This window comes from Struthio camelus, chromosome W (assembly GCF_040807025.1).
Source record: "Struthio camelus isolate bStrCam1 chromosome W, bStrCam1.hap1, whole genome shotgun sequence".
NCBI classification, from domain to species: domain Eukaryota; kingdom Metazoa; phylum Chordata; class Aves; order Struthioniformes; family Struthionidae; genus Struthio; species Struthio camelus.
In genome coordinates this window covers 62304429-62326308 of record NC_090981.1, presented here as the reverse complement: position 1 = coordinate 62326308, position 21880 = coordinate 62304429, and positions in this window count along the sequence as shown.

Below are 21880 nucleotides of genomic sequence, written 5' to 3'. Positions count from 1 at the left end.
TTCTTCTAGTCCAGTGTCCCACTATTCCCTCACTCTTCAGAAAGCGGTCAAGCTTGCTAAAATCCCCTGACAATTTCCTAAACTCTTTAGATTTAAATTCCACCCCTCATCCCCCCCTCCCCCCCCCCCCATTTTACTCAGTTAAAGCCTAGCAACATCTTTGTTTCCTGTTTCCATCCACCATGGTAACTTTTCTACTGGAAGAAGATCTTGTAGCTCTTCTATAATAACCCAGCAACCAGGAACTGCAAAATCTGTTAGGGTTTGCTGGGAAATAATAACAAATAAATAAATAGACAGATAGATAGATAGAGCATTATGAATTACTGCTGGCTGAAGAAGCCAAGGAAAATAAGAAGAAAGCTTGTATAAATACATCCTTGGAAACTGGCTAGAGAATATTTAGGCCTGTTTTAATGAGCAAGAGGACAAGCTAATGATATCTGGAAAGTAACAGAAGCACTGAACTCAAGGGTTTCTTTTGTGTCGGGATGAAACCCATCTTCATAAAAAAATACTAAAAAATCAGTACATGAAATCTTGTTAATATCACTAAACAGCAAGAACCCTCCAGAAGAAACCTGACAAACTTCAGATAATACTGGTTACCTCAAATGTGAGGAGATATTCAAAAAACATCAAAAGGGAGGTAAATAATCAACTTCATAAGACAAATCATATGGGGAGATGGGTGCTAAAATCCAACCTGTGCTTGACTGTTGGAGCTAAAATATATATGCTATTCTATGTCCTTAATCAACTGTAAAAGATATAGGGTCATTACTCCCATTGTGTTTTGGATAGGCAGAAAGGAGCCAGAGCTTCACTCCACACTAGCCAAAGGAAGGCAGAGTGAGCTTCAGTCTGTAAAATTACATATACATTTGCCCACTTCTGTAACTGCCCAAGAGCTTAAAGAAGCATTCAGACTGGGTCCAGAGCTCCCCATGGAGAGATAACTCACTAAGACAGGAAATATCAATAACCATCTCCTCTACATTTCAAGTGCTAGTTTAAGTTCAAACTTATGCCCCCAAATCACTTTGCATCCATGTGATGCTAGCTTGTTCTTAGATCCGGACTTGAGTCCCCTTCTGGGAAAAGCTAATGGAGAAAATTCAAATCCACCACTGAACACATGAACCTACCTGCTATAATGAGTCAGTCTTGGCCGCTTGCACTTATCCCTTCTGGGAGTGTGGCATAGCCACCTGAGTGCAGGGTACCTCCTTGAGGACAAAAACATCCTGTGATGTGATGTAATGAGTTTGATCTTTGACAAGTTACAGACAGAAAAATGAGTGCAGGTCTGGGATCACCCTGGGCCTAAGTAAGCTTCTTCACCAGAACAGCAAAGCTGATGCATATAACCATAAATTCTGCCTACTGTCTCCTTTACAGAAGCCAGCTTGTTGAAGTAATCCACTCTGTAGGCAATTATACTGGTGTACTGAGCATGAGAATGAAAAGCTTTCCACTATTTGAGTACAAATCTGATTATTTTGTGCACAGACCAGATACAGAACTGAGTTCCTAATGTACTTAAAAGTTAGGATCCTAGTTCCAATCAGATAAATCACTTCTTTTTTGGAATATAAGGGAACAGGACCATTTTCATCTCTGGCATAGGCACGAGCAGGGATGTAATGAATCTGGCTCCTGGTAGAGTTGGAAAATTCTGTGAAATATCTAATAAATATTTGTTCAAATGCTTTGGGGCCTGACCTAGCAAAGCATTTGTACAGATGAAAAGCAGATGAGTACTCCCAGTAGAATGAAAGGAATATATGTAGAATTATTCACAGGCTAAGAATCAAGCATACACTGAAATATTTTCCTGTATGACCCTAGTTTATATCTGGTCTGAGCATTGAATCTAAGCACAGCATTGGTACAATTTATTTCAGACAAAGAGGGATTATTGCTATTATTGTTATTACTGATACTTTACAACCCTCATATTGGATGCACTTTGACTCATATAATGCTTTTCCTTGATACTGGTGTGGCTTATTCCCATTCCCATGTATCACAAAACAGTTTATACTGGCATAACTGCATCTACAATAGGGACATTTATGCTTGTGTTTCTGTAGTAGTACATCACAAATCGATGAGAAAGGAATAAATAACAAAAACAAAAATACATCCTTATTCTCCTGTATGAAACACCCACACTGAAAATGGGGAGCAGTCTCTCCTTCTTTTGCATTTCAAAAAGAATAAAACAGTCATCAGAAAGCCACAGGTAAGGCTGATTGAACACGTGAAATTGCTCCGGTACAAGGAGCAATTAAATAAATTGAGGATCTTTAGTTTAGACAGAGAGGTCTGAAATGATTACTTAAACGAACTCTCTAAATTATGAAGAAGAATAGTGAATGAGTATTTATTGTTTCTCATGGCAAAAAAATTGCAGTTAGTCAAACTGAATTATTAGATGGGAAGTTCTAAATGCAAACAAAGGAAGTACTTTTACACAAAATAGAATTAATCGAGTAACTTTTTGCCACAGTAACTTGTGGATGCCAAATATACCAAATAGATTCAAATGATGAGTAGACAAATTAATGAAAGGCAAGTCCTCTCCAAAGCAGAGACAAAGATGCAAACACTACATGTCAAGGCTTCGTGCTGACAGAAGATGCGAGGTCTATTGAGGAAACGCTAATCTGTGTATGTTCTGCTTCTGGACTCCTGCTGCTGTTGTCCATAGGATATTGTCTAGATCCCAGGAGGATTCACACATCCATTACTTATCTTTCTCAGAACAGGCATGGAACACAGCTTGTTGTGCCTGGAAAACTTGGACAGACCTGCTGAGTCTCATACACTGCTCTTTTCTCATACTCCCTTGCAGCTAGACTTATAAAATGTCCACTGGCTGTGGTCTTTCACCTGTTCTGTGGTTCTACAGGTCCAGTGCAAAGAGATCAGACTGAACTATGATCCTCTGACTGTTTCTGTCTTGCGCTAATGGATAAGGAGAGGAAGCGAGGTTCTGGCACTAGACAACATCTGAGTATGACTAACTAACAGAGTCCTAAGGGGAACCCTGGTAGAGGACCCCAGAGACCTTAGCTCTGCCCTCTTGTGTCACGTAGCCTGCTTCATGGCCGACCTACTGGCAAAGAGACTCAGAACTACTGAAAAGTGTGCTTTATTGTCAAAAACAGGTGAACTGAGGATTTAGCTACCAGTTTGCTTAGATAATACCTACATTTAGATTTAGAAGACTGTCACCCTGCTTTCAAGCATCTCAGGTATCAAATTAGGAGTTAGCTTATGAATCTGGGCCTACTACCTTTTTTTAACGTGGTAGTACGTGCCAGTCTAAGTAATTTAGGTTTATATCCTTATAGGCATTTGTGTGCCCCTATCCATCCAAAATAATCATGCCCATATTCCTGACATTTTAGGCCTTTCAGTTAATATCATGGAGAACACTGCCTAGAAAACCTCCATAAAACTGGGTTCTACAGTCTAACAATCCACTCTTGCTGGCATGTGATAACCTTCTGGTCTCTTTAGCTGTGATTCGCGGGTCTATTCATGTGTGTAAATTTATTAACAGAAATATTTGTAGAACCAGAGACTAGTCAGATGAGGAATGAATTAACAGGTTAAAATGGGTAGAAAAAACTGATCAGGTTATGCTCCAACTTAGCTTCTTTTTAGTGACCTAAGTTATTTCTGTATATCTTAAGAAGAAAAAACAAAACTCCACAGCTGAGAATCCTAACTGACTGATTCTTGACAAAAATCTTCACTTTCATTTTTTTCTGAACTCTTATGTTCACTGAAATTGCTACCAAATATCATAAAATCCAGAGCAGAACATCACAAAGGGTAAGACTGTGAGGAAACATTTACGCAGAAAATTGAGTCGTAGTAGGCTGCATTCACATTAACGGGACAGACACTCCAGGGGTACAAAATGCATATTTCTACTGAGATAAAGTAAAATAAAAGTAAAGGATACCATCATTAAAGGGAAAAACAAAAACAAAAACAAAAACTACATTTGCTTCAGACTAGACATTTAAGGTGGAGATAAGCTATCAGTACAAAAAGACTGAAGGAGTCACATCACTGCCTAATAGGGTACTCTAAAATTAGACTATACAGTTAGGCTCCTGACTGAGATACTAACTGGACTTTAGAAGGAATTATTTTTCTAGGAATAATTGTCCACTGCTTCTTCCAAAGCAATTGGTAATCTCAAACAGAAATTACCACTAGAGGGACCACCGATCTGATCTCTCTGAAGAAAGCCTGTGTTTCTATACTCACAAATGTCAGTCTTAAATATATGGGATTGTGGTGACTTCCTTGATGCAGGCATTAGTGGTGAAACTATTTTGTGTGTAATTAAACAACCTCTTCTCATATTCATTGATTGGTCTCTATTTCACAACTGGGTAAGCTAATTACAGTTTCCTTAAAGGAAGTTTGAAAAGAAAGAACACTTTTTCCTCTTTTCCTCAACAAGGACAGAAGAGGACATTACGCACTACGCTTCGGTGGAGAGTCTGCAGGTTAAATATAAAGAAGAGCTTTGACCAACCTCAGAAGATCAGTTCAGGCAATAGAATAAAATGCCAGGAGAATTTGTGTAAGCAGAGAAAATGTATTCAAGGTAGGATGTGATACCGGTTATTAGAGAAGAAAAAGTCTATGAAACCAATCCTGCCACTATACAAGGGGATGGACTAGCTGGCTAGAGGCTTCCATTCCAGCCTTAATAAATGTATATAGGAGATGACTGCATTAGCAGTTAAAGGAGAGACCAAGGGTGCAAGCACAGAGCCATGATATTAAAGGGCAGAGACAATACTCTATTTACAATAAAATAAACATCATTTACACATGTGTTACCCATTTAAGTGAGAAAATGGGAAATAGAAGCAGGCACTGTCAAGCTACATTTAGAAGAGATGTGTTTGATGGAACATTTCAACGTGCTTCGATTGAGACCCCTGCTACTTTTCCTTTTGAAAATTGTAGTGTAAAATGTTTTGGTGAATTGTAAAGGTTTCATTCCCCTTGATGTATTTTTATTGAACATGACTTGCAGGCTTCAAATTTTAATATTCTGTTCCCAGACTGCTGTCAATCACCATATCACACTTCTCAATTCACAGGGGTTGGGGTTTGGGGGAAAATGGCCCAGACATAATCATCAGGACACTTTGTTTATCCCAGGACTATATTGTCGAAATGTAAATTCATATTTTACCACTCCCATGGGAAATAAAAGGATGGCATTTAGAAGCAAAAATATAAACAATAACAAAAATATTCTTTTTTTTCTTGCTAACCACCATGCTTTATCAAAAATCCAAAGCATTTTCTGACTATATTCCGTCTATTTCTCAAGTGCTTGCTTCTCCTTCTTAGGAACTTTTTCATGAGAATTTCAGAATAATTTCATGCCTTTCTTTCCCCCCTAAGCCATCCAGTGTATAAACTTACAGATGGCAGCGTCCTTCTCAGACGTCATTTTCATTGCTACTAACTTCTGTGCCTCTGGAGGAGGCCAGCTTATGGTACTGTTATGCCACTAATGAGTCTCCCATCTCTTCTGCAGTAAACAGTCTTTTTACTAGTCAATATTTGTGCTGCATTGTGCACACAACGCCCTATGAATCTTGCCCCCCCCAGTGAGCACGTTTTGTGAATCTAAATAGTTTTTTTGTCGTCTTCCAGAGACTCGATATTACTGGCCTTTTTTGTACATCTACAATGTCTTGTGATCACATATTTTCCATGAAAAATGCATACTTGTGGCATTTGGCAATCTAACTATATTATTTATTCTGGTCTCTCTAGAGCAAAAGCTAAATATATTGTCTTTTGACTGGTTAAGCACGTTGAGTCCCTGTGATTCTACATAGGATAAAAGGCAGAGCTAGGTTATTTGGAAAGCATAGGCTTTTTCAGAAAAAAAATCCAGAAGTGAGATCACTTAGCAGTTAGCATACTGTAGAAACACAAATGAAACATGTAAGTAAAGGAACCAGCAGTATTAATTCCTTGTGAATGTGGAAGTGTGGTATAGACAGCACAGTATATAAAAAGCTTTTAATGGATATTTGCTGCTGAATAAGATAAATTAGGTAAAATTAAATAAGGTAATATTCTAACAATGTCCTAAGGAAATAAGCAATCTTACGGAACTTGGAACATAAGTTTCAACTAATAGCTGGAAGGGCATATGAGCTAAATAAAACTGCCATCAGTAAGAGTCACTACTTCTGTCTGCGGCCAGTCCTGAGCTGGAGTTTTCAGTGAGGTCCCCGGAATTTGGGCTCCAACGTTTAAGCGTCTTTCTTCTTATGGTATTTCTTATATCGGTGAAAGGTAACTAAAAATTTTTCGGCAATTAATTTATAGATCTGAGTGATGTCAATATCTCCATAAAGAGATGAATTATTGGAGAATTCAGTCCAATATTTATGTTTTAGTCTGAGAAGTATTACAGATAATCAAAAGACAAAAGGAAAGATCTCACTCTTGTTGGATAGCCAAACTGTCCCGTATAAGAAACTATTAAAGAGGTCACAAAGAATCCTGGGAGTCCTAATGGACAGGTTAACCATGAGGCAGCAACGTGCTCTTGTGGCCAAGAAGACCAATGGTATCCTAGGCTGCATTAGGAAGAGTATTGCCAGCAGGTCGAGGGAGGTGATCCTCCCCCTCTCCGCAGCCCTAGTGAGGCCACATCTGGAGTACTGTGTCCAGTTCAGGGCACCCCCAGTACAAGAGAGACGTGGAGCTCCTGGAATGAGTCCAGTGGAGAGCTACTAAGATGATGAAGGAACTGGAACATCACTCATATGAGGAAAGGCTGAGAAAGTTTGGCCTGTTTAGCCTGGAGAAGACTAAGGGAGGATCTGATCAGTGTGTGTAAGTATTGAAGGGAGGGTGTCAAGAGGACAAGGCCAGACTCCTCTCTGTGGTGCCCAGCAAGAGGCAACGGGCACAAACTGAAACACAGGAAGTTCTGTCTGAACATGAGGAAAAAATTCTTTACTGTGAGGCTGACAGAGCACTGGAACAGGTTGTCCAGAGAGGTTGTGGAGTCTTCTTCACTGGAGATATTTAAAAGCCATCTGGACACAATCCCGCTCTAAGTGACCCTGCTTGAGCAAGGGGTTTGGACTAGATGATCTCCAGAGGTCCCTTCCAACCTCAATCATTCTGTGATTCTATGATTCTGTAAAGATATTGCAAATAATTTTGACTAAGCTACCATAGTCAGGAATGGATCATGATGACTCCGAGTTGTATTGGACACCTTACTGGGTTGCACTGGAGCTATTTTTTGTTTTTTTATAATGTACCTTAAGTGAAAATTGGACTGTGATCACCTCAGTGAGTCAAAACACCTGAAAGAAGCCATGATTTCAGAACACCTCAGACTAGAAAATTTGAAACTGGATTTCAATCTTATTTAAAATAGAAGGTGTGCAGTGTATCCACTATTGGAAGGCTTCACATATGGAAGTCTTTCAAGAAATCCCAAATCCTCTAAAGAACACCATCATTAACTGTTAGATAACTTGCAGCTTCCTGGGGAGGCCCAGGCAGGAAGTTTGACTAAATGATTTCAGTCTTTCTTTAGAACATTGCAAGTGATACTTCTATGCTTTTGCCAGACTTTGGCATGTTTGAACCTGATATAGTTCTGCTGCTCTTTCACTGACTATTGGTAATCATCCTCATTCAGTAAATAGGATGTGCTCAAAATAGTTTAACCAAGACAGCATCCAGAATCCTAGGTTAACAGGGTTTGCCTAGCCTCCCTCTCCTGTTCTCTGTATTCTTCATCCTAGACGCCTTAACAGCCAGCAAATATTGTAAGGACCCTCATTCCTGACAGTAGTATGGAATCCTATAGTGCTGGAGACCTACTAATCATTCTCGGGCTTGTATCTGTCATCCTGTCTGTGTGATGAGGAAGAAAACTTTAAAATAAGAATTGAAACTCAACAAACTCACATTCAATTAATATTACTCATATTATTAATACTTGCCCGCGTGGGACTTATCAGGAGATAATTGACCTTGTCAGTGTTATGAGCCCTCTGCATTTCTGCAGGATCCTTTCACTCCGCTCATGCTTAATTATAACTTAATAAAGCCAAAAGGAAGTTTATTTTCCCCTTCCTTGCATTAACCATAGAATGTCAAAGAAGGGGATTGGGGGGTAGGGAAGGGAATGGATCTCCTAAGTCATATAATCTGCTCACTTAATAAAGTGAATCTAACAGAGTTACTCCCTGGGGCCTGACAAATGTCACCAGACAACTGAAATACTGTACGTGTCCAGACACTTTCTTCCTCTCCCCATTTCATTTTTTTAAAAAAAAAGATTTCTCTAATTAGAGCTCTTGGAGGGGTAGGCTGACCTATTTTTTACGTAAAACCCCGATTCACCATAACACTTTGCTGTTCAGCTGACGAAACGACAAATAGGATTTTCTACAAATGTATTACATGTTAGAAGTACATATATCTACACACATATACACACATACGAATACACATATATTTCAAGAACAGACATTCTTTCCTCCACCTGTTGGCTTTTTAACTATTATTTTGTACGTCAGCCTTGAGTTGTCATTCCAGCAGATTTAAGACTCACATGATTGGAACATTGATAAGGAAGTGATGCAGGTTCTCTTGCATGTGCAAACTGGTGGCTGTGCCCTGGTGATTAGACAAGAGCTGAAAACGTTCAGTCCTCCTGCTGTCGTTGACGGATGCATCCCTAGACACAGAGGCTAGCTTCATCTCCTTGAAGATCCCTTTGAAGAGTCAACAGAGGTCTTGAGTGGTACATACAGGATGAAGGAAGCCTTTTGCCCTTTGGATTTCACCTTGTGTAACCTTCAGTACAACCATTTAAGCCCTTGGGTGGCTCTGTTTTCCAACTGTAAATGGGCTAGAATAGTCCCATAAAGCACTGACTTACATGTGCCTTTGTATGACTGTCTCCTCTGAGCAGAAATGAGAGCTATGAGAGGATTTTGCAAATGAGATGTTAGTATCTATCTACATATTTAATAAACAAGGTATTAATGGAGATGAGAAACGTTTACTGTAAGTCTTCAGTTTTATCTTCTTGGGCCCTACAAAATAGCTTCCTCTGTAAAACTGTTACCATGGGGTTGGATTTACCTTATACAGCTTGCCAGGAATGCCTTATTGTTAGTGCAGTATCTATCTGGCTCCTTGTACCAGTACTCAGTACTGATTATTTTCAGTGAAGCCAACTGTTCTTTTTGTTTCTCATTTTTCTTTTTGCAGTGCAATAGGAATGAGCGATCAATGATAAACTCATCCTTTTTTTCCTTTTCTTTTCTCTCTTGGGCCTGGCTACTTTGCCAAAGCAAAGTACTTTTGCCTTTGGACTGAGTGAATGACAAAGTTCCTCTTTGTCTTTCCTGTTGGTTGAGCTTCACGGCTGCAGCTTGCACTCCAGAGATGCCCATGGAATGTCGGGGGCTATAATTGGTGCTTGCTCTTTTTACAATATGGGATAACAGTTTCAAAAGGAATTTCCTGGGTAGTTCAGATGGGTTTATCCTAAACATCTTTCTAGAAGAGTATTAAGAGAAGTATTTTACAAATTTATCACGTTGCTCAGAGACAGTGGAGCCTGTAAGGTAAAGGCAAGTTTTAGATGCACATCAGTTCACCTTGAAGTAAGGTAATTTCTGTTGGCAGAGATTTTATAAAATCCTTGTTAAGTGGCCTAATCAAGTGGCTTAACCGGTACGGGAAGTTTGGAGAAGTCTTTCTCAAAACATTTGAGAAACATTTGCATGTCTGCAAACACTAATGCCTAATGAAATTCTCCTATACAAGATTAGAAGCCAGGAGAGGCTGTGGACTTTTCAAATCTCCCAAAGGTCTGCAGAGACTTCATGTCTTCTGTAGAATTCTTGAAAAAAGATGAAAACAAAACCAGGGATCTGAGGTCATCATTCTAGTCAACCATCCTCCTCTGATTTCAATACAACTGTGTTCATGCGTAAGTTAGACGTATTCTTACATACATACTTTGATGACTCAGCCTCTGCAAAGTAGATGCTTCTTTTGAGTTTTCTACTAAAATTACCTAACTGTATATCATACAAAATGCCTATTTAATTCAAGTAGCCCCCTCCCTCAAATCCTAGCACTTCTACTGCTTTCAAGTAGCAAGATTAGGGCATAAAGCTCAAGATACATTTGCTTACATTCATACTAGAACATAGACTAGACATAAAAAACAGATATCAACTTGTTTTTTCTATCTGAAACCAATGAAAGCAATACCAGTCCCAGATGTGACAAGCTTTATAAAATTCAGATAAAGGAAAATCTAATATAAGGTTCCTTTAATTTCAAAGGTGTCATTACCTACTTCCTTCTCCCAGTCTTTCACCTAAAGTTCATATCAGTTTCTGTGTTTCCATATTTTGCTTTCAGAATTGTTTTCCTTACACTGATGAGCCAATCTGAGCACATAGACTGCAGAGTCTGGATGAACATAGGGCAGAAATGCTTGTACTCTATTAAGCCCCAAGCTGGTTACAGAATCTCACAGTAACACAAAATATACCACTCCAGTATTTGACTTAATGTGTCCTGAGGCAATTACTCAGCCAAGGAAGAATGGAATAACCTTCAAAGCAGTACAGTAGTCCTTCGGTCATGTTCTCAACATAAACATTCTTGAACACATTCACATCAGAGCTTGCTCCAGGGTGAGGCTGCTGAAGATCCTATCCTAAATCAACTCCATCTAATCTGAGCAGCAAAAGAGCTTTCATGGTTCCGGAGACAAAATTGGCTTTTGTACCTTTGCCATGTCCCAAAATAATGGCTAGTTCAGGCTCTACCACAATGCATATGAATGCTGGTACGTGTACTGCCTTAGACCAAAAAAGGCCCAAGTTTAAATTTAAAGTATCAATATTCTATACATACACTTGTTGCACTTACAAATAATCAGGAAGTTAAGGAAACTATCCAAAAGTCAACTCGTAGCCTAGGTTCAGCGCGGATTTTCTATATGTCTTTGCCTCCATCTTCCTTCCCAGTCTCCATTATCCTTAAAATGTAAATTTATGCCTTCAGAGCATAAAGTAGCTCAAGGTATTGTGAAGTTTAGAGTACAGTGGTAGCTCTTCTGCACTTTGTGAGGACAGGGAATTTAGTATTTAAGGTGCTGACATAGGCTGAAAGAGATTTTGGTTTTTTTTCCTTTCTTCCATCCTGCCAGACTTTGGCCAAGTCATTTCAATTCATGGCTTGCACTTCAAAATGGAAAGAATGGTGCTACCCCACCTCACAGCAGCAACAGAGGAGATGATGTCTGGGTTCTTTCGTGTTAGAACAGCAGAGACATCCTAGACAGTTAAATGATAAATTGAAGAAATATCATTAATGAGCCCCCACAAATTAACAAGTAGCCCATAAGTCAGTACCTTTGTGTCCTCGATATCAAAATCGCTGTGCATAATCCTTTCTTGTGCTGAGCCCTGCTGATAAAGGAAGGATGTGTTGAAAGTTACGTAATACTATTCATTATGGAAGCCATATAGAGTTCCTGCTTGTCAGCAGAGGTTTCAAGAACCAGTCTGAAGACTTTTGAAAAAATTCAAAAAATTCTACACTTTAATAGGAGGGGGAAAAAAAGAACATTTTTCTACACTTCAGTAGAAGCTTTAAGAAACCAGTTTGGTTTTCAATAGTGTCCCTGTGAATAGAGCCAGATGGTCTTTAAACCAGTATTTCTCCCACCATTTCAGGCATAAAAGCCATTACTCTGATGGAGCTGCAAGAAGGAGAGATAGGGATGGCAGGATACGGGCAGCACACAAAGGAGAAATAAGAAATCCTTTAAACAGGGAATGAAATACACTGTTTGACAGCTAGAAAAGGGGGGAGTGTCAGGAAGGTAAAAGGGCAGGCTCCGTAGGGGTAAGCAGACATAATGGAGTGCAGAGGAACAGGATGTGAAGGGTTTATAATGATCATGGTATCAGAGTGTGTAATTTGCAGTGAATAATTGATCCAGTGCCTTTATCTTCTATATATATATATATATATATATATATATATATATATATATATATGCTGTTTCTCAGTAAGAAGACCACAATTTTCTTGCATCTGTTTGCTCCATTCCAATGATTCACTGAGTGATTTCTGCAACTGAAGCTTGATCTGTATACAGAACATAAACAAAATTCATTGTGAATAGCCAGCACCAGAAATCCTAGTTCAGTTTTGATGGAACACATAAATCACACGGTAGTTTGTATGTTCTCTAATTAGTGACAGCAACTCTAACAATTGCTTTGACATTTCTCCCAATTACATATTTGGAATATGATCTTCATGAATATTCTTTTAAAATGGTCTTTCTCTCCAAATGCTTATGACAGTAAACTCAGTGGCAAGGATATTATTTCAATTTTTGACATTCTAGGGACTGAAAATTCCATGACACTTTTTTGTAAAAGGGAAGAGTTGACATGAGACACCAGCCTATATTCCAGAATATGTAATTACTCTCCCCCTACAAAAGTATCTAATATGATCTTCAATAAATCAGATAGGTCTCTTTGCCTCTGTTTGCCTCTCACTGTAGAGACTTTGGTATGTGCCTGTAAGTTACTCTGCAGATTTGTCAGATAGGAGAGGAACTTAAAATACCTCCAAACCAGAACGTCCTTGTTGCATGCCTTTTGCATATCATGGAAGCTGGGGGGGAGGATCACATGTTCAATAAATAAGTAAATATTTGGGAATGTCAGGGAGCAAGTCGCGGTGCAGTACGCACTTGAGCAATCCATATTCCTAATAAAAAATCATTTCAATTTTACAACTGTGGTCTCCTTTCATGAAAAAAAAAAAAAAAAAGAAACTAAAAAACTCCAGAGGGTAGAGTTCAGTCTAGTAAGACCCATAGCAAGGATAGGAGAGCGTGAATAACACATGAATAGCATTGTTCAGAAACGGAGACAACAGATAGCCCAAGAGGAATGATAGCATTAGGACTGTTACAATCATTGCACAATCTAAGTTGGAAAGGACATTTAGAGACCATCCAATCCAACACTTTACTCCAGAAAGGGCTAGTTTTGAAATTAGATCAGATTGCTCAAGACCTTATTCTGTAGTTTTGAACATCTTCAAGGATGGTGATTCCACTGCCTTTCGGAATAACTTGTTCCAAAGCCTATGTGTGAGAAAAAAAATATTCCTTTACTCAAATTTTTTCTTTGCTGCAACTTGTATCCTTTGCTTCTTATCCTTAACCTGTGCACCTGCAGGAAGAGACTGGCTCCGTCTTCTCTATGCCTCCCCTTTGGGTAGCTGAAGGCAGTAGGTTGTCTTCTCTTCTTTAGGCTAAGTAAAACCAATTTTCTCAGCCTCTCCTTGTGTCCTGTGCTCCCTTAATCATTTTAATGGCCCTGGCTAGACTTCTATTGCTCTCCCTTTATCCACAGAGCCAGCATCCACAGAAGGCAATCACATTAGCCAGACATGATCTGCCTTTGGTGCTTGCTATTCCTAATCACCCTCTGTCTTTTCTGTGCCTGGACAGATCTTCCAGGTGTATTTGTTCCGTAATCTTACTAGACACTGAGGTGAGGCTGATCAGCCTGTAATTTCCTAGATCAACCTTAGTTCTTGCCTTTTGTGAAAGCAGGTTTGATGTTTGCCTTTTTTCAGTCATCAGGAATCTCTCCTGATCACCAGGACCTTTTAAAATGATAGAGAATGGCCTTACAATGGCATTGTCCAGATCCCTCAGGACCTCCAGGTGTGCCCCATCTTATTCCATGCATTTGTGTAAGTTAGATTTGCCTAAGTATTCCCTAACTTGATCTTTCTCAATAGTGTGGAGTACTATACTCCTCCAGACTCTGCTGGTAAGCACAGCGATATAGGAGGTTGGAAAGTAGACCATACCAGTGAACACTGGGGCAAAGAAAGCGCCGAGTACCTCACCTTCTTCTATGCCCTTGCCACTAGGTTCCTAATCTAATTCAGTGGTGGGCACAATTTTTTCTTGGTCTTTTGCTGCTAACGTATCTTATCAATTTCAATTCTAGATGAAGTTCAACTGCCCTAATTTCATCACTGCACGTCTGGGCAACGTTTTTATATTTCTCCTGAATAGCCTATTGAGGCTTTCACCTTTCACCTTCTACACACTGATTTTTTGTGTTTGACCTCAGTCACCAAGCTGTCCTCTTGCCAGACCTACTCAGCATCCTGCACATTGAAATAGATCTTTATTGTGCTCTAATTTTGTCCTTGAAAATCAAACAGCTATCCTCAGCCCCTTTGCCCTTCAGGGCATGAGATCCCACAACCAGTACCCTGAAAAAAAAAACAAAGTCTGCTCTCTGACTCTGAAGTCAGGATCTATTCATTAGTCTGCTACTAGCCTTCCTCATTTCCCTTAGGATCTTTAACTTCACTATTTCGTCTCAATACGTTACATACAAACATGTAAATGAGATTTGAGGCTATGTGCGGTACTGACCACATGATCTAGCCTGGATGGAGAAAATTTTGGAAATTAAGTACGCCCTTAACCTTAGTAAAAATCCTACAATATTTTCTGTCAAGGGTTGATGAATATTATGTTCCCCAAACAAATAAGACTGTAACACTAACTTATTGTTGCTATTATTTTTAACTTGAACTAACAAACAGAAGAATAAATAAATATTTATCATACTTAATCATATCATATTTAGAACTCTGGTATCCACAAGTAACTCAAGAAGTATTTGGGATTACTTCATTAAAAGTGATATTTCTTCAATATAATTTAGCCATTTAGAGGAGGGTGTGTAGAAAGAAACAAATCTAATCCTGGTGAATGGCCTTCAGATAAGAAAAGACCATTGAGTTGTACATCAAAAGGCAGATATGTCAAGTCTCACCTGCAGACAAGTGAGACTCATTTAATTGCCTCCTGTCTTACTCTCTTTCCCTCCTAGAGAGGTGTGCATTTCACTCATTTTCAGCACAGCATCACAGCCTTTCTCATAGTCTATGATCATCACATGCCAGACATGGCTGAACAGTTGATCTGTAATCAGCTGATGGCTATGACATTCCTGAGGTCATGAAGCATGAGAGAGGACATAAACTGCAGCGCCATTCAGTACTGATATGTCCCCTTTATGGGGAATCTCATTTATTAAAAGAAGACTTATCAGAATCCTTCAGCTTCTTTCTCCTCCCATACGTATGTTCCTTCTGTTCAGCAGTGTCATATGAATCTTTTGCTTCTTATCACACTGTCTGCCAACATGACACATTCCCTGATTTCCAGCTGGAGACTCAGGAAAGTCTTGTATAAATCGCTCAGCTTTTCCAGAGTCTTCACTCCAGCTGCCGACCTTCTGAGGAAGTGCCCACTGGCTCAAGGGCTGGGCTCCTTCGGAAGGCACCTTCTTTTGTGCCTTCTGCTGAATGAGTTGCATGCTCTGTTTGCTCTAGGACATGCTGCTACTAACAGAATGCGTAGGATGGATGCGTTCAAGCTCTGTACATCTGCTGCAGTGGCTGAGGCAATTCAGTCCCCTACCCTAAACAGGTGAACAATTTCCATTTTAAAGTAGGGTCAGACTGACTGAAAATGAAGACGTGATTTTCCAGGGAATACCCCATAGAAAGCAACAAAAATGGCCACTTTATATGCAATGGCACAATAGACAGGAGTGGCAGCACTACTTCTGCTGCACTTTAACAAAAAAAAAAAAAAAAAAAAAAAAAGGAAATCAAATAGTTCCATGAGCAGCAGAACAAAAGAAAACTATTTCCTGCTTTTTTCTTGGAATATTTCTTTTAAGATCGTCAGTTGTTCTGAATGCATTTTTTCCTTTCACAAATTATGTCTGTGGAAAAAAATGAGGCAAAAGTTAAAGCTGAAGATTCAAACTCCAGCTTGCTTTCTTCCACTTTCTTTTTTTTTTACAAAAAGTATAGAATTGAATTTATTTTTGTGACTAGAGAACTACTATATTCGGCTGAAAGTTACTAATGAATTTCAAAATTACTAGGATATGGGAGAATGAAGGGACACAAATACCATACGCAACTAGTGGTAGCACAGCCCTACTTTCAGAGGAAACTTGGATAATCTGAATATCATGCTCTATGTACTATCCTTAGCAATATGCCAAAATACTGTGAAGAAATTACTTACCCCTAAATAAAAAATTCAGCAAATCTGCCAAGAAGATGAAGAGGGCAAGTAACATGTTCACAAGTCAATGATTAGCCTCTGAGACAGTAGCTGGCTACAGTTTCACTGTCCATTCGTAGAATGTGAGCTGTGGTTTTGGATGCTCACAATTTCTTTCCCGATTCTGTGATGTCTAAGAAGGTACAGAATCTGATGTAAGCTTTTCCCAGAACCATGGGCTTTATAGAGCTTCCTTCTGTACGAGTACTCTAAAGTCTGCAAAGATATGAGGTGATATCCAGTGGCACTTCTGTAGAGCTTTTGTGTTTCCTACCCAGATACCTATTTTCCATAAATTTCTATGAACTAACTTTTTAGGTCATGCTTTTCTCATTAAATTTGCTTGAAACTGGCAAGTATGTTGAAGCTATTGGGAGAGGGGAAGTGAAGGGAAACCCATATAGATACAGCATCATAACTGCATATACCCAGTCTACTGAAGAAATCATTTTATGTATGTAAAAAAAAAAAAAAAAAAAGGAAGCATGAAGTGACATGTGACAAAAGACATGAAGACTACCACAGAAGAGGAAGGTACGTGGAGCTGTGACATTATTACATTGAAAGCATTTCAGAATTGAAAAATGACAGGAAAAAACAGTTAGACATTCAGTTACCATATTTGCAACAATTTGAATGTGATTCTTAATAAACTATGTAGCCACCTGCTATGTAGTCCCAGTAATACAGACAAGCGGCAATATCAGACGGGAGCAACATGGCCAAATGTTGCTGATAGGTAGTAACATCAGTCTGAGGCCAACGGGAAAATGAAGATAGTTGATAAAAAATATTATCAAAAAGATGATACCGCTTACAATCATTGACAAAGTAGTATACTACCTCTGAGTCTCAAGGCAAGATAAGCTAGAGAACTGAATTCTGTAGCACACCATACTATACTTCACAGGAGAGAAAAAGGGAGAACAGTCATCATAAACCATATGCAGTATTCTAAGAGACTACAAGAATAACTTTTCAAAGAGAAAGGGACATTTATGAGGGAAGTCAAAGTTAGAAATAGATTTGCATGTGCAGCCCATGAGCCTATTGAAACAGAGAGCTCCACAAACCTAGTAGAACCAGTAAGGAATAAATCGATGACCCAACAAAGACAGATGATCACTACACTCAGGTGAAACTAACATCAGCATAATAAATGTAAAAAAAAGAAAAGAAGAAGACAAAGAAAACAACCCTTAAGAATGTTAGAATCTGTAATTACCCCAAACCACTTAACAGCACGACATTCATGAATTACTCATTAGCAATGACAACAGGGTACCTGATTTTTCTGGGACAAAAGAATGTAAAATTTGAGCCACCTGTATGCAACATAGCCATATATGATCTGTTAAGCCATCTCACAGAATCACAGAATCACAGAATGGTTGAGGTTGGAAGGGACCTCTGGAGATCACCTGCAATTTTCAAAACAGATGAATAAATAGACTCCCTTTCAGAGAATGATAAAAATGGGAGGAGACATTTGAGGCCATAAAGTCCTTTGCTACAGTGAACAGCACACAGAATGAACTCTATCATTTACCATATTAAAATAAATTAGTATTTTTTTTATCCGAGATATCTGATTGATAAGTTTATACAATACATCATTTCTTTAATGGATAAGAACAGTCTTCCGATTTCTAGCTCAAATCTATTTTCAGCACGAGATATCTATTTGCTTTTGTGCAAACATTGCCCGTTAGCTTAAATCGGTCTCTTCCCTCTCTGCTGTTTCCCTTACCACTTCCCTGATATTGTTTTAGACAGCAATCAAGCCCTCTCTCATATTCCTTTCATTTTGAAAGTCTCAACAAGCCAAGCTCTTCCAGTCTGCTCAGAAAGCTGCTCCATTGCCTGGATCATCCAAGTAGCTCATTTCTGCATTTGTTTCACTTTGGTATTTGGGATTTCATAGCTCATTTCTACTAAAACTTTACATGGAATTGGCAAATATACATATGAATTTTTCATTCCTACACTAAAAGGGAAGAACAATGTTGAAGATTATAAAATTGGTGATATATTTGATCTTTCTGATTTCCGCTTGTGCTGTGTTATAATTTTAGGGATAGATTTTTTTTTTTTGTTATGGAAGCTTTTTAATTTGCTGGAAGATGTACAGAAATTATATGCTGGTTATGAGCAGGCAGTAATAGGTGTCATGTTTATTCTAAAGACCTCTGTTAACTGAATATTGATTACATAGTTGTGTAGAAATTCAGGATGAAAATCTGATGATTGAGCAATCCCGTTCCTCTCTCTTCCCCAAACCACCTTCAGTACCAGTGAACTCACAGAATCCCAGAATAGCTTGATCGAATAAACATGGCATGGACAAGCCTATGGCCTCACAAACTCACATATGCATGGATAGCAGAGGACTCTCTCAGTGAGACAGCACTGAGCAGGAGCTTCCGACAAGTTGAACAGACAGTGTTATATCAAGAGAGGAACATTACTGTCAAGAAATTACAACCTCAGCATTGACATAAATGTTGACAGTGCCATTCCCACTGATAGTGATATCAGAGCAGATTATGATTCACACAGGACTGCCCGAAGAGTGATGATTTAGATGAAATGCTCCCAAATAAGAAAAAAAATTCTGAAAGGAAAACTGCAGATGACAAGGATTTTATCAGGCCACTGCTGAGATGGAGTACGCTTTCTCTTCTGTTCTCAAAAGCCTCCTGTCTGCAGAGATAAACTAACCATAATGAAATCTCTTTTCCTACCTGTTACCCACCAATGGCAGCAAGAGACACGATAGCAGGGCATGATAAATCCTAGGTGGTGACTGAGGGTGTGTAACTGTGAAGAACATCATGTCTTTCTGATGGGTTTCTACAAAGCTTTAAGGAACTCAGGGCCAAATCTATTCATGGTGTAACCTGAATGAAGCAAGTGAAGTGGTAGGAGGAATTACCATGGCCCATCATTTCCAAATGCAGAAAGGAACAAGAATTTAAGGCAATCAGACTAAAGAAGATCACAAATTATGACAAAAAGGCCAGAAATCACATTTGAGTCAACCTATCTGACCATATTGAGTATTCATACATAGCTCCTCTTATCTATTTTGGAGTATCTAATGATGGTACTGATAAAGGCCAGGCAGGAGCAAGCCATGCATGTTCATTTGAAAGGCAGTCTGAGCAATTTTGGAGCTGTTTGGTATTTTAGTATTAACTGAATTCTCTGACTATTTTATTTGGGTAAATCTTTTTCTACCAGAAAAACCCCATCTGATAAAAACCCAAACCTTTACTGACATGTACAGATTTTGCCAAAAAAGGGCAAAATATTATCCAATCATATAATTTTTGAAGTACCAGTATATGTTGAATAGTCAGAATTTGCTATGGAATACAAGTTCCAAGTTTTCACTGTTTTTTGCCATTCTTTCCTCTTTTACACATATTCACAATTCCATCTCACTTTCCCTCATCCCTAGATTAAGAACAAAAGAATAGGATCACCTTAATACCTAGCCTATACAAGCAATAAATAAACAGGGATCACTACAGCCTGTAATCCCTGAGGGGAAATGAAGGAAATGCTTAACAGCATGCAAGAATGCCACATAATAATTTAAATGAGGGTGAGAAGAAGAATACTGCACTGAAACAGTGTGGGAGGATGTGGTAATAACAGCAGTCACAGTGACACTGCTATTGCAGTGACAGTCTGAGGATTTAAGTTAGTGAATGTTTGTAGGGAGCAGTATCTCCTAACAGACTATCTGTTATAACTGGAAGGAAAAGACAGCATTTTGGTGATGCAAACTTTTTTTTCCTTAAATCGGACACAGAAAGAGTAATTTGGAAAGTTAAATGCAATCATACAGAAAAAGTAGTTGATATGTGGGGGAAAAAGGTGGGATGAAAACAGTCAAACTAGACTGTAGCCAGAGACACTAGGCCCAATGATTTTCCTGTTATGAAGAGGATATAAACAGTTTTTTTAAAACCACAAGTGGTGATGAGCTTCTATCTGAATTACAGACTAGCAGTTACCTCCATGGGAAATAAGCCTATTGTGAGGCACTGGGTCCAAACTGGTGTGCAGAAGTCCAGTTTTGAGGGCAAACTTAGCATGACTGTCATTGCTTTATATCTGTTTTGAGGTCAAAACAGAAGATAACATGTTTACATAAGAAGGCCAACAGTGTCTCTGCATTAGGAAGGGCATCATCAACAGGTCAAGGGAGGCGATTCTTCCCCTCTACTCAGCACTGATGAGGCCAAATCTGGGGTGCTGTGTTCAGTACTGGTCTCACTAGTATAAGCTATGAAAACCTTGGAGCAAGTCCAGTGCAAGGTCACAGAGATCATTAAGGGACTGAAACATCTCTCATAGGAGAAGTTGAGAAAGCTGGGATTGGCTGACCTGGAGAAGTGAAGTCTCAGGAGGATCTTATCCTTGTTTGTAAATACCTGACTGGAGGGTATAGGGTATAAAGGAGACAGAGCCGAAGTCTTTTCAGTGACAGGATAAGCGACAATGGGCACGAACTGAAACACAGGAAATTCCCATGATTCTGTGAATTGATAAGAGCAGCATGTATAGTATACAGTTGAAGAATGCTATCATAACATGCATTTTGTGACATTTGGACCTATGTAGTGCTCCATAAAAAGACTTCTTCCTAATGAGAAAATGCATCCCCGACACTGACTGGTAGGGTTCATAATTTGGTGATATCAGGAAAGAAAAGATGGACTACTAGACCTATGGCTTACCATATCGATGAATTAACGTAACAAAAATATTTTTTTTTCTGGAAACATCAATGCAGCAATTTCCTAATTTTTTTTTTTTTTTCAGAATGAGAATCAAATCTGTATTTCTTTAAAGAAGAGCGTATTTGCATTCCTCACTAGTTATTTTTAAGAGATATGTTTCAAAGGAAAAGAGAAAAGTTAGAAAATATGGAAAAGGGGAAAAAAAGAGGAAAAAAGGCAAAGTGAACTAACTGAAGGTAGAAGAATGAGAAGAGGGAGAGGAAAAAAGGGGAACAGAGAGGAGAGGAAGAAAGGGTTACTCTGTAGCCCTGTAATGCCGTGTTGCTAATGCTACTAGCGGGCCACAGGCTTTGTCCTGAGTTCGTACAGCCTCTGCACTGAGGCTCATCAGGCTTGCTCTGTCTGAACTTTCCTCGGCCTGCTGGAAACTTTATTTTACTTGATTTTGCTGTAACAACAGTTCCTGTAATTGATCAGGTGGCTATGACTAATTCTTTTTACTTTTGTTTATCTTTGTGCATTACAACCGTAGTTTTATATGGGTAACAGAAATAAACAGTTATTCTATGTGGAATGATATATTTATGACTCTAATACAATGATGAAGCATAGGGAAATATAGGCCTGGTCTGACAGGAGACACCTTGAGAAGTGGAGACATGGGATGCAGCGTAGGGGAATACAGGTTTTGGTCGATAGATGGGGCACAGGCCAGCACTGGAGACTCCACAACTATTAGCTTATCAAAGGTCAGTTAAACAAACAAAGACTTAGAGCTGGACAAGACTGGTTTTAGGGGTAAAAAAGGAATAAAAGAATAGATCTAACATATGTAAAAGGCCCCATA